This window comes from Octodon degus, unplaced genomic scaffold (genome assembly GCF_000260255.1).
Source record: "Octodon degus isolate 3935 unplaced genomic scaffold, OctDeg1.0 scaffold00078, whole genome shotgun sequence".
Classification (NCBI taxonomy): domain Eukaryota; kingdom Metazoa; phylum Chordata; class Mammalia; order Rodentia; family Octodontidae; genus Octodon; species Octodon degus.
In genome coordinates this window covers 5,644,626-5,656,006 of record NW_004524654.1, presented here as the reverse complement: position 1 = coordinate 5,656,006, position 11,381 = coordinate 5,644,626, and the positions used below count along the sequence as shown (strand labels likewise).

Below are 11,381 nucleotides of genomic sequence, written 5' to 3'. Positions count from 1 at the left end.
ACTTTCAGTCTATGGATTTCTTTTTGAGTTAAGTGTGTTTCTTGTCTACAGCATATTGTTGGTTTTTTGTTTCCTAATCCGTTGTGCCAGTCTATTTCTTTCAATTGGTGTATTGAGTTCTTTTACATTGATGGTTATAATTGAGATGGGTTGACTTACGTTTGACATGTTATTTACCTGCTGTTGTTTAGTCCTTTTTGTCCTGTGTTTCATTGTTTGCCTTATTTAGTGGTTTCCTTCTGTTCTCATTCATGGAGTTCTGATTATTTTGGTCCCTCTCTAGAACATCTTTCAGTAGTCTGTGTAAGTTTGACTTTGTCATCATGAAATTCTTTAGTTGTTCTTTGTCATGGAAGCATTTCACTTCATCAAACTTGAGAGTTTTGCAGGGTATAGTAGTCTGGGTTGGAATTTGTTTTCATAGAGGACTTGAAGTACTCTGCTCCATGCTCTTCTTGCCTTCATGGTTTGTGAAGAGAAGTCGGCCATAATTCGGATGGATTTTCCTTTGAATGTGATCTGCTTCTTTTCTCTAGCAGCTTTCAGTATATTATTCTTGTGCTGGATTTCTGGGATCTTGACTATTATATGTCTTGGTGTGTTTTAAATTGGGTTCATGTTATTTGGTATTCTGTATGCTTTGGTTACCTGAATGTCAGATTGTTTCCTCATATTTTGGAAGTTTTCTGCTATTACTTCTGCCCATATTTTTTTACATCATTTGTATTGACTCTACCTTTCTCATTCATGCCTATTAGTCTCACATTGTTCATCTTTGCATCGTCTTGCAAGTGATAAGCTATTTTTTCCTGCATCCTAGTTGTTTTTAAGAGATTCTTTCTTATCTTTTCACTAGCTGCACCAGCTTCTTCAAGATCTGAAACTCTGTCTTCACTTTCACTCAAATGGTTTTGCAGGCTTGTGACTGAGATTTTAAGTTCCTCTCTATCTCCTTGACTCTGCTTCTTGAGATCTATTTCTTTCCTGTATTGCTCATTCAAGGAATCCATCATTTTTCTAATCTCTATTTTTTTTATCAATGTCTTCTTTAGAAGCAGTTATTAATTCTTTTACTGCAGTTTTTTTCAGATTGGGTTTCCTCGATATGTTTCTGCATTTGATTCTTTACTTCAGATGCTATTAATTTATAGGTTCCTTTTTTATTTCAGAAATTAATTCTGCTCTAAGTTCCTCTGTACCTTTCTCCTGTTGTTTCTTTATGCCCAATGCTATTAATTCATACATTTCAGCTGAGCTAGTGTCCTCTTCACTTGTGCTGGGTGGGCTCGAGGCCTGAGATTGCATTTTGCTCCTTCTCTTTGTCATTTTGTATAGCACTGATCTCTGACCTTTGGTGTAGAGCTTTGGTGCAGTTATAACCTTAGCACCTACTGAAATTCGGGTGCAGATCTATTAGGTTTGAGTTTATCCAGTTATGCCTGGCTTGAGTCTTGCTGTTGTGTTCAGCTCCTTCCTGCTGCAGCCCATGGAAATGAACCTGTTGTGCCCCTCCAGCACAACAATGAACCTGTGGTATCCCTCTGTTGTGCTCCTGACCCAGAGGGTATAGGGGAGCTCTCCCACACACTAGCTGGGCCTAGGCTGGGCTGGATCTGGGGGTCCTGAAAGAGTCACAGAAGTTCTCACTTGCTCAATGGGCTTTAGACAAGATTAAAAATCTATAAAGAAAAGCAAAAGAATGAGACCAAAAGAATGTTTTAGAAGGAATTTTTTAACATGATTTTAAACTTTATTTAACTATGGTAATTAAAAGTAAGTAATATAGTCAGAGGGTAAACACATATATAAAAATGCAGCAAGATAGATAACCCAGAAATGGACAATACAAATATGCCAAACTGATGTTTTTACAAAGATTCAAAAGCAATTCAATGGAGGAAAGATAGCCTTTTCAAAAACTGGTGCTGAACAAATTAAACATCCAGAGGCAATGGTATGAGTAGATTAGAGAAGGAAAAAAAGGGTATAGCTACAAAGGGATAATACTAGGTAATACCATCTAGATGGAAATATCTTTATTTCTTGACCATATCAGTACCAATATTTTCATATTGATATTTATTCTATACTTTTCAAAGACATAACCATTAGAGAAAACTAGGTACATAGTACAAAGATTTCCCTATTACTTTTTTTTCAAGTACATGTGAATCTGTAATTAGAACAAGATAAATAGTTTGCTTAGAAAAAAATAGAAATCTTGGGCTGGCCAAATAACTCAGCAGATTAAAATACCTGCAAGCAGAGGCAAGGACCTGGGGTTCAATCCCTGGACCTGCCGTGCTGGCCCCACCCTGGGGCATGCTGAGCCAGCAATTGAGACTGGGTGTGGTGGCATGCGCCTGTAATCCCAGCTCTTGGGAGGCTGTAAACAAGAGAATAAATCACTGTAAGTCCGATCTAGTAGTGAGACCCTGAACACCCTGTAGGCCCTTCCCTAAAATAAAAAAAAAAAAAAAAAAAGCTATATTCTTGGGCCCTATTTGAAGTCTTGCCAATCAGAATTTTAGGAATGGCTCAGTAATCTATATTTCTAACAACCCCTTTGGCTCTTTTGCAATGAGGGACCTGACTACCATTTGAAAATCCTGCTTCTTACTGATAAATGAATTTCTCCCCAAAACTTTTTCAATTGGTGATAGCTAGTTGAATATTTTCAAGGAATTGGACCCACTTCTGGTTAAAGCAGTCCATCCCCCTATGGGAGAGTACTATACCATGGTGGGGCTTTAAATCAAAAATCTTCTTTGTTCTAGACGTTAAATCTAGGGCTTCCTTTTGGGCTAAACTGTCAGACACATGCAGTCCTTTAGAGTATTTTCATTGTTTTAATTTATTTTTTATTTTATCAGCATATGAAGTTCATGCAGTTTATAATCATCTTGGGCGGTACATGTGCAAAACACAATATTTTAAATACTTTTCCCTTCTTTACCTTTTCCTTTTTCTTCTTCCAATCCCCCTATCCCATTGTTCATTCTTGTTGTCATTATTAATCTTAGCTCATATCATGGCATATAATGGTTACATTAATTGAGGTTATTAGGATCCTGTACATGGCATATCTTTATTCTACTTATTTTCCCTTCCCTCCTCAACCCTTGCACTTGTTCCATTGGACCATTCCCTATTGTAAGTGATCCATCTCCCTGTCTCCTTTATTATTCTCTTTGTGTATACTTTGCCTCACTCAAATGAGAGATATCATATGATATTTAAGCTTGTGTATCTGGTTTATTTCACTCAGTATTATATTTTCTAGGTGTATCTATTTTCCTAAAATATTTATCAAATCAGTAATTCTTTATAGCAGAGTAGAATTCTATTACATACAGAAACCACTATATGTAGAAATTATGATCAATTTAATGATGAATTAAAATCAATTTCAATCATCTGCTGATGATTTTCCAGGATTTGGAAATTATGAACTATGCTGCTATAAACATTGCCATGCATGTATTGTCATAGTATGATGTATTAATTTCTTTGAGGAATATACCTAGCAGGAGGATTTCTAACTGGTTCTCTGAGAAACTTCCAAACTGATTTCCTTAATAGTTGTACTAGCTTGCATTTCCACCAACAATAAAGAACTCTTCCTTTTTCATTACAGCCTGACAAAATGTGTTACTGTTTGATTTCCTAAGGATTCCCATTATTTCTGGAGTAAGACAAAATCTTAGCATTGTTTTAATTTGCATTTCTCTAAAGGCCAGAGATGCACATTTTTTTCATATATTTCTTGACCAACTATATTTCTTCTGGGAAGTATCCATTCATTTCTCTTGCCCATTTCTTTTTTTTTCGGAACCGGGGATTGAACTCAGGCTTTTGCACTTCCCAGGGAAGCGTTTATTCCACTGAGCCATCTCCCCGGCCCCATCTTGCCCATTTCTTGACTGAATCTTTAATTTTAGGTGGTTTAAATCCTTTGAGTTCTTCATATTGTAGATATTAGTCCTCTAAGGAGTAGCTGGTAATTTTTTTCCCAATTCTATGGATTATCTCTTCACTCTACTGATTGATTCTTTTGCTATACAGAAGTTTTGGTGCAATATAACTCCATTTGTTGATTCTTGCTGTTATTTCTATCCAGTTGTTTTAATATCCCATACCCTTATTGAATTTGTCATTGAAATTTTTTTTTGGTTAGGTTGTCTGGTTTTTTATCTATTTCCCTGAAGTTCACTGTGGGTATATTGAGTAAAACTGCTTTGAACTTTTGATTCGTTTCCTCTTTGAACTCATCCATCTTCTTCATCCGATTTATGAAATTTTCATAGACTTCTGCTACCTGGTTTTTTTCTCTTTTTTTCCCATTGTGACCATTGTTCTGCTTGAGTAAACTGGGAATAGTTTGGAGAGCTTCTATTTCCTTGCCTCCCAATATTCCTGTGTCTGTCTGTCTGTCTGTCTATCTATCCATCTATCTGTCTTGGTTTTAATTATATATGGATACTATTTTCACCTCCTTTTTTGGGAAGTTACAGAAGGTTGGTTACTAGAAAAGTGAGAGCTGGGGCTGGGGAGATGGCTCAGTAGAATAAGCACTTGCCCTAGTACTGCAAAAAAAGACAGACAGACAGACAGACAGACAGACAGACAGACAGACAGACAGCAAAGCAAAGCAAAGCAAAGCAAAGCGAAAAAAGAAAAGTGAAAGTTTATGGTTCATACGGGGATTTTTCAGTAGGATGTTACATCCCCATGAATGATTTTCAGCTTTCTATGTCTAGTGCTAGTATTTACTTCTTCTGTTTTTTTTTTTTAATGTATTTAATACAGGTTCTACAGGGTCTCACTACACAAATCAGACTTGTAGTGATCCTCCTCTTTTCAGCCTCCCAAGGCTGGGGCCAACACAGTGTGCTGGGAATCGAACCCCAGTCCCTGAATTTGCCTAAGCAGGCCCTTTAGTCCACTGAGCTAATTGACCAGCCCTCATGAAATTATTAGCTGCATAAATTTTCTTGAAAATTTGGAATACCAAAATTTGTACATGGCTTTAAGTAAAAACAATCTGCATAAATCTAGATGGTTTAACTTTTTGTACAATGGAATATAAACCCTGACAAGAGTTCCAAAGTTGGGGAGCTAAGAGGCAAAAGGTCAGGATTCTAAAGCCTCACTATTAAGAGAGTCAGGAAAGGAGGTGCTAATCCCAGTTTTGTTTGTCTTCCAGGGTCATTTCCTTATTTGTCACATGCTACACAACAGGCACTGTCCTGACCTTCCACCTGCTTTCACCTCAAATCCCTTTCACCTATTTCTGATGTGTGCCTGCTGCACCAATGAGACTTCTGCCCAGACACCTCTACATCATGAAGGTACCTAAGTTCAGACTCTACTTCCGGACAAAGCAATGACAACATGCAGAGGTGGTCAGGGCCAGTGGGAAGGGCTCCAACCCAGCTCACCCCCACCCTCCTCCAACATCCACGAGGGAGGGGTAATAACTGAGCAGGAAGGAAAGGGGCCACTACTGGTAGGATCCCACTGCTGGGTGCACAAGAAACCAATGATCCATATCACCTAAGCCATACTACACATTAGTGTTCACTTATTAGCTTGATTAGGTCTTTTTCAATTTTTATTGATCCCTTAGATACTCAACACCTACTATGCAAGAGAGATACTGAGGAAATGTTACATGAAAGAAAAATATTCAGAGTTAGCATTTTCTAAACACATCATGCTCTATTCTTGGCTTCACCTCTGCTCACGTAATAGGCTTCAAAATGCTCACATGCACAAAAACTTTATCACAGTATGAAATGGTTTGTGACTAATGCCAACTCTGCCCCACTGAGACATCGCCTTGAAAACAGGCCCTGGAGCTCAGCGTGCAGCCGCCCCAGCAGATCTTTAATTTCATGTGAGGTTATGCCCCAGTGATGATGCCTGCCATGAGGACATGAGACCTCTGGCCCAATGATGCCAGCATTGGACTTGTAGATCCCCAGCTGGTCCAAAGGGATCAGGATGTCACAGAAGTTCTTCACTGTGTCCAGAAACAAAAGAGGCTGTCACTTCAGGGATCAGAATAAGAGAAGAAAAAACTACAATCATTCTGTCTCCCCATTGACCACACTGTGCCCAAGAGGATCCCCAGATGTTGATTTCCCTCCCTTTGCCCTTTTGTGCATCATTCAGGTCATCTGCAGGGAGATTTCCTACAGGTCCCTGACCAGGCTCAGCAGGAAAAAGTAGTAGTAGTGGCAGGCAACCCACATCTACCACTTCTCTTTGCTCATGCCAGAGGCAAGACGAATGTTCTTCACCCAGACAATATTGTCACAGATGAAATAAACCACGCAGTTCAGGTCAGCTAATGTCAGACATAACCGGGGCACCAGGTCAGTGGCGTGGGTGCTTTGTTCAGTCACCTGGACAGCACGGACCACATGGCCTAGCCAGAACCATTTACAGCCAGTGATCACACTGGTCTCCATTTTCTTGAGCTTCATTAACATATCTTGGCCAGCTTTGGGCTCTAAGAAATACCTAAGCAGCATGCAGGTATATTGAGTGGCTCTGAAGAATTGGTGCTGGCCCCAGTTCTGGTTGGAGAAGCAGATGAAGGTGTCCATGGCCCCTGACCAAAGGCCACGTGTGATAGGCTTGCTCGCTGGCCCTCTGAGACACCATGGTCCCCAGGGAGGGCCTCAGTTCAGATTTGAGGGAAGGGCTTCTGTATAAAATGAATGAAATTCAGCAACTTCACTATGTCAACACTTGTTTTTGCTAAGAATATAGAAACTGTCTGTTGTTAATTCCTTCACAATCTTAGCATTTCATGTACTTCTAGTACTAGAGTTAACATCATTTATTACTAAAAAATCAGCTCCTTTTATCTGTCAGTGACAGTAGCTTCAAAAGTTAACAAATAATAACTGATAGATCACTGACAGTTTTTTTTACCTGCTTTTCTTCTGTAGAGACAAAAACACACAGACTAAGTGCTGAACAAGGACTGAGAAGCCCATTTGGAGAAACAGAGAAACCTCATTTGTCCTGCTCATTCTCCACTTTATTGGTAGATATGTCAGAAATATGAATTCTTTTACAGTACATCTTGGATGCACAAAAGAAAGATTGAGTTCAGCCAAAGTTTACATCCTCAGTTTTGTTTTTCTGAGAAATATTACTTCATGAGCTTGTAATTTCTACATAAATTTGGCCATATAAATACATATTTTGGAACTTATATATTTGGTATAGAAAGTATGTGGCCTATAATATCTTCTCATTTAAATAAGCTGACCAAATATATAGTCTTCTGAACAAAGACTATTTTATTTTCTTGAAAGATCAAGATTTTTCTAATTTCTTTTATTATAGCAAAAGATGCATAATCAAAAATTATGATTTTAACAATTTTTGAACTATATATTTCTTTGCAGGAATTAAATAAGATAGTGAATGTGAATTAATTAACTCAACAACCTGGCACATAGCTATTGCTTGGTGCATGTGTATGTATACACATGTACACTGGTGGGGTGGAATAGGTTTGTGAGCCGATGTTAAGGCACTAAATCTATTTAGACAAATGTACTACATTAAATTCTCTAAGTAAAGGTAAAGATGGGATTAGATGTGCAAAAGAGTTATTCATGAAATATCTGTAAATGTTAAAGTGTGACGGAGTAGCATAAATTATCTTCAGATCATGAGTATATCAGACATATATAGAGGATAAAGAGAGGGGAAGAAGACTGGGTAAAAAGATCCTTAAATACAATGAAGTTCTGAGAAAGTTTTGGCTAGACTAATGGACTGCCTTGTAGTAAAAGTTCTCATTAAAGGAAACCCCACTGAGCACAACAGTGAAGTAAAGTTCTGCACTGGAATTTAGTCTCAGACATGGAAGGGGAGCAACTGGAGGCCTCTGGTCAGCTGTGTTGTCCACAAAGGGGTCCTTCAACAGGATATCTGAAGAACATAGCTCCATGCTCTCCTCACCAATAGGCTATCAAAACCCACTCTCCACTGGATGTATTTGCCAGGAGGATACAAAAACACTTTCTACCACATATCAGTACCTCTTGTGAAAATCTTATTTGAGAAAGTCTTCTGAGTAACTCAACAGATTTGATCCCTGTAACAACTTTTTCCTTAACCCTGGCAAAGCTGCTTAGGAGACTGGCACACTACATCCCTACCTGATGTTTCCTTTTCCCTCTGATTTCCCCTTGAACCTCTTCCACTTTTCCAATTCCAGTTGCAGCAGGATTTGTCTTTCTCTCTAGTTCCTGTTGGATGGGAGCCTGGGTCTGCGTTATTGATTCCCAGGTCTGAGAGTTCCCTAGAATATGCCTGTGCTTCTCTGTTTCATGACCTCAAATCTTGATCCCACTCTAGGTTCCAGAAACCAAACCCCATATATGGCAACATGAGTGATTCTTGAAGACATTCTGTAAGAAAAGTAAGCCTTTCATAGAAGGAAGAATAATGCATGATCCTATTTATATAAGATATGAAAAGTACTCAGTTGTGAACTAAGCAACTGCACTGAAGATGGCAATTAGTAATAGTAGGTTCATGCTTGGAGTGCCTGTCATTCTGGTCTTCTGAATACAAGCTGCTTATCATGACATGCCAGTTTCTGTTGTGCTGTCTATGGGATAGATGATTGTTCAAAAAGAAGAGGGTGGTGAATGAAGGCAGGGACAGGAAAAGGAATGTTGTGGAATTGTCCTGCTTCAAAGTTGTATATGGTTAAATTTTTGGACTTACATGTAAACATAAGAATTATATAATTCTTTATGCCTATTTTTAAAATATATTCTAATTTTTAAATGTTTTTTCATCATATTCTGTAGGGACTTAAAGTTCAATATATCAATACTTGATGAAAAATCCCTGTTCCATGTTATGCCTAAGATGTTTGATATGTAGACAGATAGTGAGTTTCAGCTTAACAGCCTAGGTTGTATGGTAATAACAATAAACTTCTCTTCTGGAGCGTTAACAACCTAATTTTGCAGACCAAAATTAGAGAAAAAGGAGGGCCACAAGGAAAGCCAACATTTTGACCCTAGCCTTCCAAGGTCAATTAAGACTCAGGACTTATGAGAACTTGTACTGTAATGTCATGTAACTCGGTAGTGTCCCAAATTTTCTGATCAAGGAGATTATGGGGCCAAAGAGGAAAGTGATCAATGATGTAGAATGTGCCTAAGGAGAGTCACATGGAGAGAAAACATTCTCTCAGGCTTTCACAGAGAGCACTTTGGCCAAGCAATGGCCATGACTCATCCACATGGCTGACACTCACAAAGGTTCTACAATCTGAGGTACAGGATCTCAGGATAAATCCTGAGGGGATTTCACTGACCTTATCAGATCCAAAAGCTACAACTCTTGTTGCATAGGTCCTGCTTTATTTTGGTCTTAACCATCCAGCAGAAAAGTATAAAAGCAAAGTATAAGAAGTAAAGCCATGGTGTTATGTTCAGCTGTAGGGGACTCAGGTCAACAATTTCGGACATTGCCAGTGAAGCAGAAGACCCAATTCTATTATGGACTACTGGACTCTTTTAGTATATTTTGCTGAGTAAACACACCTATAATATTCAAATAATGGAACTAAACAAAAAATGGGATACAGATGAATGTTCATTTTGTATCTGTGTATTCAAAATGGTTAGGATAGATATATAGGTACATTCTCTTAATGAATAGAGGGATTTGTTCTAATAGTGTTTGTAAATAAGATATCATGTCTGCCTCTTGTACAGCAATTAACCAGGCTCAATGTTTTATTTTTACTTATCTATTATTCAATATAGTTCTCCTCCCAACAATAGTTTGCCAGGTTATTTTTGATGAATTCTGGTCAGCCCCGAGATCCTAGAATCTGCACTATCTCCACAGGCATGTATGTGCTTTGAGGTATTCTGCTGACATATTAGTGTCATGGCATGGATTGGGGTCATCTACTTCTTTTGGCAGCCTCTGGCAATGGGAAAGTCTAGCTCTCTCTCTCTCTCTCTCTCTCTCTCTCTCTCTCTCTCTCTCAATGTATTTAGTACAGGGTCTTACTACACAGATTGGATGTGTAGTGATCCTCCTGTTTTCAGCCTCCCAAGTGCTAGGATTGCAGTCATGCACCACCATGCCTGGTCAATGGCAGTCTCAGAGCACCCTGGAGGGTGAGGGCTGGCACAGTATGCTTGGGATTGAATGTGTCCCATTCTCTCTGTCTACGCAGGTGTTTTAATCCACTGAGCTATCAGGCCAGCACAAAATTGTTATCTATTTATTTATTTTTATGTATTTAGTACAGGGTCTACAAGGTCTTACTACACAGATGGAACTGTTAGTGATTCTCCTGTTTTCAGTCTTCCAAGTGCTGGGATTACAGGCATGCACCAACACACCCAGTCTCAATCACAGTCTCAGGGCCCCCAGGGGCAAAGCTGGCATGTCACAGGGATTGAACTGTTCCCTGCTTCTGCCTAAGAAGGTAATTTAATCCGCTGAGCTTTCTGGCTGGCCCTACTTCTGTTTTTTACTTTAAATGAATTGTTTACTCTGTCCCTATGTCTTGCCAGAATAATTCCTTCTGGCTTTAATAGCCAAAGAATCAATCTTCCGGTACTTCTATATGATAATTCTTGCAGTTACACTCTTTCCACTTCTCTATGTACACTATGACAGTTTGTTATTTGTGGTTATTCTGCAATGAGGTAGGTGAGGTGGGGTGTGGAGAATGTGAGCTAGTTGAATGAAGAGTGTTAGATACTGAGGGAGAACTTGAAGGGGGGAACAGTGGTAGCTGAGAAAAAAAGTTTCACGCGGGGTCTGATTTTATTGTTGTACTTTTAGTTGAGTTGAACAGTTTGTATTGAGTTTTCAGAGGAAATTTTGTGGAAGCAAGGGTGAAATAAGGGAGAAAGGAGGTTACTTTGTGATTGAGTAAAACTATGTGTTTGTCAGTATTTGCTGATGGGAGCACAATAAGCTAGATATGGAAGTGCCAAAAGTTTGGGATGGGAGGATTGAGTAATAACAGAGAAGAGTAGAGTGACTGTGAGGGAGCTAAGTATGGGAAGGCTAAAAGCTTGGGGGAAGTGTGTTCATGTGTAGAAAAAGAAAAAGAAGTATGTTAGCAAAATTGTCTTGAAGATTTGAGGTGAAGAAATTAAATAGAGGGTTTGAGACAGGGAGTGAGCCTAGACATCTATTAAGTCTTTGCCCATGAAAGGACATATGCACAAAATAACAACCTAAGAGATGCAACAAACCATAAAAGACACAACTTTGCATTACTAAATAAGTGAAGAAGAGATGGCTCAGTAGAATAAGCACTTCCTTGGCAAGCACAAGGGTCTGAGTTTAATCCCCGGTTC

General features: G+C 38.9%; 1 pseudogene; it reads right to left on the bottom strand.

The window, feature by feature from the left end:
- Window positions 1–5,809: 5,809 nt before the first annotated feature.
- On the bottom strand, window positions 5,810–6,614 carry LOC101567236 (annotated as a pseudogene).
- Window positions 6,615–11,381: the final 4,767 nt, after the last annotated feature.